Source organism: Calypte anna, chromosome 2 (assembly GCF_003957555.1).
Source record: "Calypte anna isolate BGI_N300 chromosome 2, bCalAnn1_v1.p, whole genome shotgun sequence".
NCBI lineage: Eukaryota > Metazoa > Chordata > Aves > Apodiformes > Trochilidae > Calypte > Calypte anna.
In genome coordinates, this window is record NC_044245.1 from 74,933,030 (window position 1) to 74,947,820 (window position 14,791).

The following is a 14,791-nucleotide window of genomic DNA, read 5'->3' on the forward strand; positions in this document are numbered from 1 at the left end:
GTTCATTCAACCTTTTAAAACAGTTGATTGTATGAGTTTTGCTGCCCTTTGCTGCCTTTTCCCTTTTAACATCATCTTAACGTTGTATAATCGACCAAAGGAAGCACTAAGTATGTCACTTCATTGACTGAATTAATTACTGCAGATAATATAGCTCAGTTTCTTTCTTCTACTGTCATTATTTTCAACAGTAATATATGCCAAAAAATGCATGTGATTTATTTTCTTATTTTCACTTCAATAGGCAAAGAAGACTTACTGAATATTCAGAATTTAACCTTTTATGTAATACATAAAGGCTTTGTCCAGCAATGAAAATAGAACACACTTAATCATGGTATTCTTGCCAAGCTGTAAATTTTTTTGCTCAACTTGATGAAAACATTTGTCAATTCAACGAGAATTCATTCTTTCCATCAAGAAAAATTTTACAATCACAAGAGAAATTAATGTTTCAAGAGAAATGATGCAGTTCTATGTGGGTATTTTTAAAATATAGACAGAAAAATCCAAATAGAGAGAATATTAATTTTAGTAGTCTCCATCTTAAATAATGGAAAGTTAAATCTACTTAGTATGCTTAGTACTTAGGTCACCTTGGAGCCTCCTTTTTTCCAGGCTGAACAACCCCACTTCTTTGATAAAGTATAGAATCAACATGATTAGGATTGTTATAGAATAAATTTAACTTTATATCCAAAGTTCAAAATAATTTAGAACCATAGTTATTTAAAACTCCCGAAGGAACTGGGAAATCTAATACATTCACAACTATCCACTTCATTAAAGGCCTTCTACAAATACAGAGATCTAATGTACAAAAGTCTAAAAGACATGGTCAATTTTATATATGCAGAAATAGTGTAATGCTAACAAAGATGTGGCAAAGCTCAATATAAGATTTTACAGGAGCAGAAAGTGAGACTATTTTGAATCAAATACAGTTTTCTCATTCACACCCCTACTTTCATACATACCAGAAACCACCAAAACCAATGAGTCCAAGTAGTCTGGCGAGTGGTTAATCTTCAAGATGCATGAACTCAAGTGGTCCAGCCAGTAACAAAACATGAAGACATATACCTAGTTGTCTTGTCAGGACTAAAAATAATTCTGTGCAACTGCTATTCAGTCCTGCTAATGGAGGTACTATTAAAATCCATCAGTTCTTGAAAGTTTTACCATATGGTGCTCTCACAAGAAGACAATCCCTTTCTTTATCTACTCATGTAAATCTAGCATTTCTGTTACAAATCTCTACACAAAACACTGACACCTGACATTTTAGAATTATAATATGCTTAACAGGTTCTTAGCTACTATGATGTGATGTTCACATTATTCTAACATTTGCTAAAAATGTTGCTTAAGAATGTGGATAATCCCAGAATTTCTGTTCATCTCATTGCCTAAACTGTTATTTCTGAATCACCGCAAATTAAAAAAAAAAAAAAAAAAAAAAAAAATTGCTTTATGGTGTCTTTAGAATAGCTGCAATTATAAGAATCTCATTCTGATGATATGCAGTTCTAAGCATTGCCATTAAAGGAATAAATCCATTTTGAATGTGAATTAGATTCATAATGGGATCATAAAAATACATAATTAAGGTAGGCTATCAGTCCCAGTCAGATTATAAAGACTAAAATAAAAATTAAGAGAGCTTCTGTTGTCATTCAAGATAGAAAGACAATTGGGCTGTTACTACAGAGAACTGATGAAAAAAAAGTGACCGCACTGATGCCAAAACAAGCCAAACTTACTCTATGAGACTGCCTATTCAATTAAGATAACCATGGTCTGTATAGTTTCCAAAATCTTAAATGTATCCTGCTACATGTATAATTTTTAAGGTTATAAAAAAGGAGAGGAAAAAATAATCTCTCAACAGAAATATCAAAATTAACTTTACTTCTGTAGGCTATTGCTAATGACATCATTGATAAAACCACCAGCACTGATGTAGCCTATCTTTCAAGGAACAGGCATAAAATATGTACATAATTTCTATTGTATTTTATGAAGTCAGCAGAGGGATCTGGGCAGCCATAGTGTAGTTATATCACCAAAAATAGTAGCCTTGCTGTGCTAGTCATTCACAATACCATGCCCTCAGGTTCTATTCTGATCCATATACTTGTCACAAAAAATACAGTCTTGAAAATACAGTCTTGCATTTATTCTCTATGACATTCTACTGAAACAGAAAGTCTTGCTTAACTAAATGTTCCTATATACATTTCAAGATCCCTAGTTCCACCCTGAAGACTGCAAGCTGCATGATGAAACACAAACAAGTCAGGTAGGTAACACAGAAAATACCAAACCAGAATAATGAGCACAGCCATTAAATATTGTATTTTTGGAATGCAGCTTGACTGTGACTCATTTTGTGTTCTGCACTGAACAACAGAAGTGTAGGTATTATGACAAAATTGCTCTGAATAGCTCTTCTGTGTTAATTGAATCCATTAACACTGACTGCAAGAGGGTTTATGATAAGCAATTTCTTTTAAAATACTAATTTCAAAACATCTATGAGACTCTTTCTAAGCTTTGATTGTATTACTGTTGATAACCTTCTCTCTTAACTAACTATATGGGTAATTTCCTTTACCATTTTCATTCTTCTGTAATTTCATTCAAAGCATAGTCACAAGAGATTCTAGAAATGCAGCACATGCTGAATAGGACCACTACAGGTTGAAAGGCTGAACATGCTCTGTGTCACCTGCTTCCTTTTTTACCTTTTACTTCCCACTGTTTATAATTCTTACCCCTGAACCATTCCCTCTAAATACCAGGTGACTATTTTGTTTCCTCAGAAATCTGAAAAAAATATATTTCCATTACTTGCTCTTCTTAAGTTTTCAAATACCTCTTTATCATTGTTCTTTTAGTCTTTCTGTTTTCTAGGATGCTTATGTTATGAATGAGAAGTCTTAAAACTTAAATGACCCCCCTTTGACCTCCCTGAAAATGGACAGTTCCATAGCTTTGTTTAAAGCATTCTTAGTACTTGTACCTGTTAAAAAAAAAAAAAAAAAAAAAAAAAAAAGTTATGTTCTTTCTTTATTGAACAGAAAGAAGAATCCTACTCTATGAGCAGTGATGGTGGGAGGCAGTAGGCAGTGTTATTAAGCACAGAAGAAGGTACAAAATTCACAATTAAATAAAATAAAGAAGGTATATAATTCACCAGTTATCCACACAGTTTCTGTTTGGACAAAGCAAACTAGAACATGGTTATGAAAGGGCACACCCCCACCTTTTTCTGCATTGCTATTCTAGTTCAAAATTAATGAACAAATTTGTAGGCTCTCTCTTCTTCTTTCTCCCAAGGCAATTATCTGGATCTTTTTTAAGTTAGAAAAAGTTTAGCAATAGAACTTAATGGAAGTAAAAAGAAGGGGTACTCTAGGAAGCCTTAGTAATATCCTACCCAAAGAAACTAAAAATGTAAATTTGATTGTATGTATGTCTAATAAGAGTAGAGCAGAAGCAGCATTCTGGGAATCAACTTCATCAAACTGTTTTTGGAGGCAAAATCTGGTTCCCATGCACTTGAGCTGTAAATGAGATGATCAAAATTCTGTGAGCAACAGAGTTCTTGACTTAATGAAATCTAATTTTGTAGAAGAGATGTGAATTTGTCAGCAAGCTTCACTGAACACCTATAATTTTTTGAAAGGACTTTACTGATAGAATATTTCAAAATGAACTTTAAAAATTGAAAATCTGTCAAAACTCACCATACTTAAAAATATACCTTATAATATCATATGTTTTAAAAAAATTTTTTAAACTGTACTGAAATAGCTTCTTTTTGTGTTAGGAGGAAGTCAAGTTAAGATGATCAATGGAAGGAAAAATTGCTATTGTGTATTGCTGTTAATCAGAAGTTTTCTTCCTGAGTTTCTAAAATGCTATTTTGAGTTACAGAACATGACTACATAATTATAGTATTATAGTATTATAATTATACATACATAATACATACATACATACATACATAATTATAGTATTATAGTATTCATTTTCTGTTGGACCATTACTAAACTACATCCAAAATTAAAAGGGCCTTCATGTTGCAAACACCAAACTGCTTCGGATTTTTAGAAGAGATCTTGATTTAGCTCAGGGTTCTACCAGTATCAGACTGAAAACTGTAACAAAGCCTATATCATATTTATTTAGGTTGTGTATCTCAGTAGTAGAAATGTTACGCTTCATTCAGGGGATTTGCTTTTTCTACTACCCTCATCTCCTAATAACTAAGATATTAAACTATAAATTAGGCCCAGTCAGGTGTTAAAGCAGATGAAAATTTTCCCCAAAGCTTTGTGTCACAGCACAACAGCAGTCAAAGTTCTTGTATTCTAACAGAGCATGTTGTTTTATAATAAATCCACTTAAATTACAAAGCTGGAGAAAATGTTTTTTTTTCAGCTTTTTAACATTTTTATAACACTGAGGAAGTCATCAATCACTGCTGAGAATACTGAATTTAGATGATGTATGTCATGATGTATGTGATATTCTATAAATTAAAACAATGCAGATAGTGAGACCTCTAGATACTAATTTTTAATACACAGTTCCATCTTTAAACTGTTCAAGACATGAAGAGTACATTGCAGTGTGAAGATGTGTTCTTCTTCAGAATTCCCAGAGGTCTAAGGAAAAAAAAAATCTGAATGAGGGCAGTTTGAGAGAATATATAAACACAGAAATACGCAGCGGAGGAAATTAGAAGCTATTTTCTCCTTTAACACTGCTCAAACGCAGAATATTTTGTTAAGTGAAGTATACTACTTAGGAGCTGATGAGAAAATTGTGCTCTCACTACAAGAAAAACCCTCACCATACTTATAAAAAAGAAGTCCCATATTTACTTGAATACTTGTGCAGAAGTATTTGATACTTGCAGTCTTAAGGCTTTTTCTGTACTCGTGTGGAATTATACTCAAGAAATATGTAAGGTTTTAGTGTTGCTGAGTGAAGTCTGTTTTTCAATAGCTTAATAAGTCACTTTGCAACAGTCATTAAGTCAATACTTTTTTTATTGATGAATAATATCTTTTTTTCCTGAGAAAATATGCAGTCATTCCAAAATAGGCAGCAAAGTAGCCTTTAGATTTATGAAAACATTAAATTCAGAAATTCAGTTAAGTTTCAGATTAGAAAAATTCCAACTAAAATACATAACCAGACACAAACAAACAAATACTTTTTAAAAATAAATTGCCTTCAGGAAAACAGTGTTACAGTCTCAACTCCTCTTATGTATGAGGTAGACATGGCCCATATGACAATACAGATAATTTATATAATGTTTCAGCACTGGCAGTCAACATCTGATTTTTCATTGTTCTCACTTTTTAATTTTAGTGCTGTGACCTCATGACTCACGTTACATTCAGAAACTGTTTTTGTTTTGCATTCATAATATCTGAAATCAGCTATTTGCCATGAGAAGCTAGGAAAGAACCTTAAATTGAAACTGTTCCCAGGCTTTTTTAGACTAAGCCTAGTTCTGTCATTTAAAGTGATCTGGTTCTTGTGGCAACAAGAAACAACAGCATTAGCCATAACCCATTGTTATGTATCAATTTAGGCATTTCAGGTATACTAAAATATGCTTGCACTGAAAATTAGTAGCCTGTGAGGTGTCACTTTAATTGAATGAACAAATACAAAATGTTAATTAAGAAAGCCTCATTCCTATTCACCTGATCCTTCTTGTCTTCGAAACAATCTCTAGACTTGCTGTGACTTAAAGACTATTCTGAAAATGGAGCAACCACAGAGAAGGACGTCAAAGATCTATGATCAATCTTTTTGGCATATGTTATTATATGTAAAGGGGAAAAAACATAAGCTGCTTTTCAGATGTAATTTATCAAAAAGTCAAAATCTACTCTTTAACACACTTTTAAAGAAAACAAATCAATAAGATAGCATTATCCAGAAAAGGGACTGAATTCTAAGTAAAGACAGTAGAAAGTAATTCAGTCCCTCTTCTTTTAAAAACTAATATTGATGATATTAGTCAAACAAACTCTTACTCAGAAGATATTTCATTGGGACAGCCTTTTAGAAGTATAATTTAATGTAATTTAGTTTGTGCATCATGCACCTTATCTTTCTTTACTCAACTCTTTAATCCTACCTACACACACACATATCCATTTTACTATAGTTATGAATTCCATTTCTTTTTTTAATTTTGATCTCTTGCTAATATTCCTACACTGCATAAAATCATTAATATTATATTCAATTTCTTATTCACACATTGCTTTCCCTTTTTTCCACCATTTTTTTTCACTTATCCTCAAATTCAGCTAGGCTTAGAGCTCCCCTATTTGAATTCCCATTTGAAATCCTTTTCTTCCATCTCTAATCTGTTTGCACACTCTCTTCTAGGGCATATAGATGGTCTCATTATACCAAATAATTTCAGGTGAAATTAGGTCACTTTGTACAAGGAATGGAAGAGAAAGCAAGAAATTAACTCCCCTATTTTATATCACAATTGTTCCTTTATATATTAATATTGTCAGACATAGAAAGGCATAGTAAGATTCAGCAAAAACTCAAAAACTTCTTGTAATATATCAGTCATATCCTATGCAACACATTTCCTTTCCCTGTATTTCCATGTGACTAGGTCACCTTATAATAGTTATTAACATGCTATTTTTAGCAGTTCTTTTTATTTTCATCTCAGATTGCTCAGAGCTCCACTCTACTCGGCATTAAATTGCTTTGCTTATGGAGAGTAAGGCAGTTTTATAACAACAGATATCCCTCTCTCTGCTCCAAGATAGCTTGAGGTAGACTGCAGCGACAGCCACATCTCTTGTGATCCCCTTCTGAGAACACTTCAAGGGCCTGGTGCATTTAAAAAATGTATCCTCTAAATCACCTTATAAAACCTCAAAATGGAAAGGCTACATGTGTTTCTATGGCATGATGCTGAAAGTGCAGCTGCATGTTGATTTGTGTTGGAGGATGGCAGTAGGTGGAAAGAGAGAGAGATCTGGTACAGTATTCCCCCTTTAAAGGGGGGAGGAATGTGGCATCTTTTTTCTCTATATTTGCATGTATTTCATAATTTTTCCTTTTTATCATTCCTATTTCATGAAAGTTGTGCAGTTTAGTTTGCACACTGTAAATCTCTCTCCCTTATGCTTTCTCCTTTCCTTATCAGGCAGGGAAGGAAGATTAATAGAGAACATCTGTCATCTGGTTAATTGCCAGCCCAGCAGTTAAACCGTGGCAAGGGAACGTCACAGAAGGGATCTGCTTTGAAATGGAGGCATAGCTTTTATAATAAGAGAATACAGTATCATTCTTCTGACAGTGTTTCCTCATTCGAGAGATCTCTCATATCTTTTCTCAGAAGAACTCCTTTGAACTAGTGGATTGAAATGGCAACTGGATAAATATTTAAGAGTTTTACCACCTTGACCAGAAATATAGATTCTGGGCTCTATAATCTTTGTTTGTGTGTTTTGGGTTTTTTTGTTGTTTTTTGTTTTTGTTTTTGTTTTTTTTTTCAATAGAGCATATGATCATAGAATCATAGGACTGGCTGGGTTGGAAGGGACCTCAGAGATCATCAAGTCCAACCCTTGATCCACTACCGCTGCAGTTACTAGACCATGGCACTGAGTGCCACATCCAGTCTCTTTTTAAATATCTCCAGGGATGGAGAATCCACTACTTCCCGGGGCAGCCCATTCCAATGCTTGATCACCCTCTTGGTAAAGAAATTCTTTCTAATGTCCAACCTAAACCTTCCCCGGGCACAACTTGAGGCCGTGCCCTCTTGTCTTGCTGAGAGTTGCCTGGGAAAAGAGACCAACCCCCACCTGGCTACACCCTCCTTTCAGGTAGTTGTAGAGAGTGATGTCTTCTCTGAGCCTCCTCTTCTCCAGGCTGAACAGCCCCAGCTCCCTCAGCCTCTCCTCATAGGATCGGTGCTTGAGTCCTTTCACCAGCCTGGTTGCCCTCCTTTGGACCCACTCCAGGACCTCGATATCCTTCCTAAACTGGGGGGCCCAGAACTGGACACAGTACTCAAGGTGTGGCCTCACCAGCGCTGAGTACAGGGGCAGAATCACTTCCTTGGACCTGCTGGCCACGCTGTTCCTGATACAGGCCAGGATGCCATTGGCCTTCTTGGCCACCTGGGCACACTGTTGGCTCATGTTCAGCTTCCTGTCAATCAAAACTCCAAGGTCCCTCTCTGTCTAGCTGCTTTCCAACCACTTTGTGCCCAGCAGTGATGAAGCAGTGTGGAGCTATACATGCCCAGTCAAACTGGTGTATGCTTGGTGACCACAAACCTTGCTTTGTATTTCAGATAAATTTTCATCAAAACATTCAGATACATATTACTAACATATATTTCCTAGAAACATTCCTTTCCATTTTATTATCTCCTATAGCTTTCAAGACAGTGCACATTCCTTTTAATCTTTGTGATTACAGCCATGTAATAGCCAAAGGCCCTATCTGCTGGTGCATGAAGCACTGGCTATTAAATCCATTCATGCCCCCTATCTCAACACAGAAGTTCAGAACATTTTGAAAGCCCTGCAGTCAGCCTGTTATTGACTTGATAATTAGAAGACTGTGGTTCACTTGGCTACACAGAGCCTACTAAGAGTTTATCACAATAAGAACAATAACAAAATAAAAGGTCAACTGTCCTAACTCCTCTGCATTATTCTTTAAGTATCTTTCCAGAAAGAACCAAACTTGGGGAAAAAAAAAAAAAAAAAAAAAAAAAAAGTCTTTAAAATCCTAGAAACAACCTATCATTTACAAGTAAAAGATGCAATGTTTTTCATTCAGAACAATTAAAAGACACTTTGGTGCAATACCTGATTTTCCTCAATGAAGAGTCTATTCAAGACTGTCACAGACTGAAAAAGTTTTTAGACAAGGAATTTTTGTCCAGAGTCCACATACCATGGAAAACATGCTGTTTCCAGAAAAGAACAGAAAAAAGAAGGAAATCCCTGTACATAATAAAGTTTCAGATCAGTGTAGAACCATAGGTGCAAAAGTCTATAAGTGTTGGACTTCATCTGTACCTTGTTCTAGTGTGCTACCAAAGAGAACAACTGGAATCTCTCCCAGCTGAATATTTGTGTATACAAGTAGAACTCTCTCTTTTTCTTTAGTGAAACTCATGCCAGAAAAACTAGCTAAAGTTATAAAGCAATGTAGGATGTCATTCTTGTCACTGATTTTGTTTTCTACCTAGATTATGTAATTGCCTGTTAAAAAGTGGTATTCTTTCAGAGTATATGTGCAGAATATTTTAAGAAAAAACAGAGCAAATGGTAACTTGATGATCACTTAAACATAACCTGTACTAAAGAAACACAGGCACCAAGCTCTAGTTTATAATGTTCAGCTCATTAATTAATTCAGGCTGGTAAAAAGAGCAAAGTTTCAAAAGTCATATTCCTACTCAGTCTGTTTTCTGCAGAAAAAAACACGTGCTATGTTTTACACACATATACATCTTCCACACAAATGCTACAGTCATCAATTTTTGATATAAGTTGTGTATTTTGCTGGCTAAAGTTTAATAGGATTTAGATAAAGTAGTAAATAGCCAAAGTTAAGTATCTAAGTTTTTAAGAGTTAGTAATGCCACATTTTCAATTACTTCTGCAAACCATACACTTACTTTTTCAGATAACAATTTGTGAAATGAAAAAGACAAAGTACCTGTGAGAAAAGTGTACCATAAGATTTAAATGTGTGTCTACAGGTGAGGTAAACAGGAATAACACTACCAATATTGTTTTCTTACTACTGAGTTTTTTGATTTTTGGCTTATGTAACTTCTAGTTCACATAATATTTTTCAGTATAGAATATATTCTTCCACATACTTTTTCAAACTATTTTTCTTATCTAACACTAATAAACTCAAACACCTATTTACTGACCATGTGACCAGGCTTTGAACTGTGAGATCATTTACAGCTTCCTGGTTAAGATACATGAGTGATAGATCATAAAAATGTACTGAATAGGATAAACTCATATCTTCGTTTTCATCACAGTTATCTCTGGCAATAGTTATAGTAGTCTCATCACAGGGCAATTTTAATGCTCTAGTGGAACTGTAAGCATTGGAATATATGTGTTGTGTGTTCATAAACTCTGAATAGTTCCAGCTATCTCAACATTTTCTTACAGAAAACAGACTCCGGTCCCTTAATCAACTTAGTGGCCCTTCACTCTCTCCACCAGTATCATTTCTCTCTTGTACTGGGAAGCCCAAAGCTGAACTCAGCACTCCACAAGGGGCCTCACCAAGGCTGAGTAGAGGTGAAGAATTACCTCCCTTGACCTAGTTGAAACACTCTTTTTAATGCAGTGTCTCTATACTTCTCCTGGATCACATGATCTGCTTCCACCTTTAAAAACCTGACAGGTTTTTTCCATTTGTGTGAGGAAGGCCTCATACACTACCTCCTAATCAGGTGGTCTTAACACTTTACACATGTTGGTCAGTCCTTTAATCCTGACCCACCTGTTCTCTGATGACTCATCATCTATCTCCAGGCAGAGTTTCACAAATTCCACATGATCTTTGATACAAAAACCAGAAAAAGGCATTTCACTTATTCAGGAAAACAGCATAGAAATACACACACATATGTGACACAAATACCTTTGCACTGTTCTTCAAAAAAAAAAAAATTAATAAATTCACTCATTTAAGTTCCAATAGATAAAAAGTTTATGGCATATCCTATAAATGGATATTTTTTGTTTTTGACTTTGAATAATTTCATCATTAATCATTCTTGAAGTGAAACAAACAAACAAACAAAAACATTCACTGAATAACAAAGAATAAATACAAGTGACAAGTCAAAATTCCATTATTCTAGCTAACAATTAATATAATCTTAAAAAACAATCAATCTCAGTGTCTTCAAAACTATTGAGCAAACAGGCCTACATTGAAAGCCTTTATAATGTCTGTAGCAAATAGAACAACTCTTTCTGCACCATAGAACGCTGTTCAAAACTAGTTTTCCTGCTCTGCTGGTTTTGACAAGCGGACAATGAAACAGATTTGTAAGACAATATAGAAAACCAGGGAAGTGCAGAGTTACTTCAGTATCTTCAACTACAATCCAGAGTTTCAAAAGCAAGGTCTGTGAATGGTTTTATTCTCAGAGCTCAGCTATCTATCATCTGAAAAAATCTTTGTTATAGAAATAATCAATTGGATAATTACAAGCACCTTCAACATCACTGCATAAGATAGAAATATATATCTTATATGTATTTCATATGAAAATCTACTTAATTTTACTATTATTCTGAGCAAATCTCCACAAATAGACAAGATTTAAATTTGAAATTTAAGGACAGATATAAAGCATAAAAATTCATGGAACTGATTTAATATATGGAAACTTGTGAGCAGACCAGAGAATGAAAGAAGTTTGCTGTGTATTTAATAGGTGAAATAGTTAAAGGCTCTTCAATTGCTCTGCTTCAACAGCCCAACATCTTCCTATTGTGCCTGCTCATAACATTATTATCATGAGATTTTGTATTAAGCTGTTGCATCAAGTGGGATTGTGGACATCCCAAGAGATGATGTATATTTCATGACTGCTGAAAGTAGATAGCTGCAAATCTCTTTGTATGCAGTAATGTCATTCCAAAATTCTGGCTAGCTATATCAGATCCATGTCAGAGTGAACCTACTGAACGTTTGAAAGCTCCATTTTTTCTGGCTATTCCCTTGCCATGAATTCAGGAACAGAGTTTGGCAGAACATAGCAGTGGAAGTTTAAAATTGAAATAGTTAAACAGAAATCAGAAAAATAGTAAAGTTTAAGAGAGGCATAATATAGCATCCCAAAAGAATAATTGTCTCAGAACAGCCACCCTGACAAAATGGACATTGCGATATGGTGGAGTCCTCATTCTATAAGCCACCTGGACTCTGTTCTCACAAGGAGAGACCCTCATTTGGGTGGTCATCCTGATAAACTGAGCCCTGGTCTTGCAAGAACAGTCCCTCCTTTAGTGGCCATCCCGATAAATCGAGAAGTGCCCCTGCAAGAGGAGCTCTGTGATGCCACCCTGACAGGCAGGACACTCTATATTCCATAAGGGACAGGGGCAGGCAAGCTGTGCCCTGTGGAGGCAGAGTGACATCTTGTGTGTGCCCCGGGTAAGGCCACTGGAGAGAGGGCTCAAGTGCAGAAATAAGGATTATTGCTATGTCATCCCATCTGGAGGGGCATGAATGAATATCTGACTGCACAAGATACAATAAACCTTTCCCAAAAGGGTGGGGTCAAGTGGCATAAAAGAGGCACACTCTAAATACCGGATGTTCGCCCATCATCCAAGGATCACAATTTACTACTGAGATCCGGATCCAAGGGTGGTGATAGTTTTTTTATCTCCCTTTCTCTTTCCTTTTCTTTCTCTCTCTCTCTCTCTGTTTCTAACCTTATTTTGGCACATAAGGGTAGCATAATTTCTAACATGGTTAAGTTTTACAATTTGGTGCAATTTATATTTTGTTAATTGTAACCTGTTGTTCTGAAAATTTCCTTAAATTTTGCTAAATTCTGCCATTCATAATCCATTGCTTCAGGGTCGTGCAGCTTCTTCAGGGGTGGCGGAAGGTGGTAATGCTTACCTGTTGCTGCCAGCATTGGGGAGCACCTGAGCTGTGGTTCTGATGCTGTCACCAGCTGTTTTGCCCCTCCCTGTGCAGGAAAGCAGTGCTTTGGCAGGCAAAGGGGCGTCGAGGGGACGGCTCACACTCAGGCCTCCAGGGGCAGCACTTTGCAGTCGTGGTGGCCGCGTCAGGCTGAAGGGTGTAGGGGCTGTGGTGAAGAGGAGAAGCGACATCTCCAGGCCACCTCGCACTGAGGGTGAAGGGGACACTGAAGAGGCCTGGGCGCTGTGCTGGGACCGGACTGCGCGGTTTGAGCCACGGGAGATCGGTGTGTAAGGGCGGAGGTTTAGTATTGAGGCGAAGCGTACTCTGGGAGAGAAGGTGCTGGTGGAAGTCCAGGGCCATGGTGGAAACACCTGAGGTGGTCAAGCCAGTGGCAGCCATCTTGGGGTACTCGCCGGACTTGTGGGCGCCCTGCCCCTGCTGCAGGAGGTGGAGAAGCTGTAAGGTGCTCTCCCGTCAGAGCACGGCCCTACTCATAGTGTCCCTTGCAGCTGAAGTGGTGCTGGCGACATTAAACAAAAACTTCACGGTCTCCTCCCGCATCCCAGGCAACGAGTTAATAAGCATGTGACCCCTAATTAAAGTCCCTCTGCTGCTCACCTCTATTGATCTGAGGGGCACAATCTTAGTTGCATTGTTCCTATTGATCTGGAGCTAGGTTTTATGGTCCACCTTTATTTTCTGCAGCAGAGTGTCACTGGAGATGCTCTCAGGTCCGCAGATCTAGCTCCTGATGTGGGGCTTGCTCCTGGGGAACATCCAGCGTCCTCACACAGGGGCACCATTTTAAAGCCACGGAAAATACAGGGCCGGCTGACACAAGGGTGGTTGCAAGGACCAGCAGAACTTTATTGCCGCATCACAGCACAACCTGTGCTCATCAGTCCCCCTTTATTACAGGCTATCACTACTTATACATAACTAACGTGCAAAGGGACTGGTCAAACTTTCCCGCCTTGGCGGAGACATAACTCCTCAGCAGGCTGCGTACGTGCTGTCTCTCACATCCTCCTCAGAGTGCCGCCCCCTCAAGGTCAAACCCTTCATAGCCTACGAGAGTACCTACTACATCTCCCCCTTTTTGTTTTGACAGTCATCACCTTTTATACAGCTTTTTCAGTAGAATCTTTAACACGTGACAACAAACATGGTATAGCAATTGTAACAATGGAAAACATACATAACAACAACAATACTATCTTTACTAAGCTTCTAAGCCATCCCACCAGACCCCATCCACCAAACAAGTGATCTAATCCAAAAAATCCATTATCTTGTTTGATTTTTTTCAGTAGTTCTCACTAAATCAGTTATTTGCTTATGTATGGATTTCGAGCCATCATTCAAATCCATGCAGCACATGCCATCAAACTCTTCACACCCCTGTCCATTAACAATAAAAAATGTTATTGGCAAAGCACAAATGTTATATTGTTCAGCATGGTTCTGCAGGGTAGTGTGTCTAACATTGTCTACATCATTTGCTAAAGCACTTAGCATTTGAGGTGTCTCATTGACCCTTTTTGCTACAAAACAGGCCAAGCAGTTAAGCTTTCCCAAGGCTCTTGGAGCAGCAACCCCAGGTACAAAAAAGCTATCTGCTGCACTTTCCCAAAAGTTCCAAAGATTAACTTCATCACAGTGGTCATTAGAGACTATTTACTGCAACAAGTAGCAGAACAATATTTTAAGATTTTAACTATTTTACCACTGACTGATTAAAGCAGAATCAGATTCTCCAGTATTTACCCACATCTCAATCAACATGCCTAAGCCTTGCATGTCATACTGTGCTACATTTTTGATGAAGTGGCAGGGATTGTCCTGAAGCAGCGGCTCCTCCAGCGCGCTCTGTGGTACTGTCTTCCTATCACCCTCCTGAACGATCTTGCGGGCAGTATCACAATCCATATTTAGCCACATTACAATCAACATGCCTAAGCCTTGCATTTCATACTGCGCTACATTTTTGATGATGCGGTGGGGATTGCCACATTGGGTTAATGGTTATTGAGGCCTAGTTAGAGGCTTT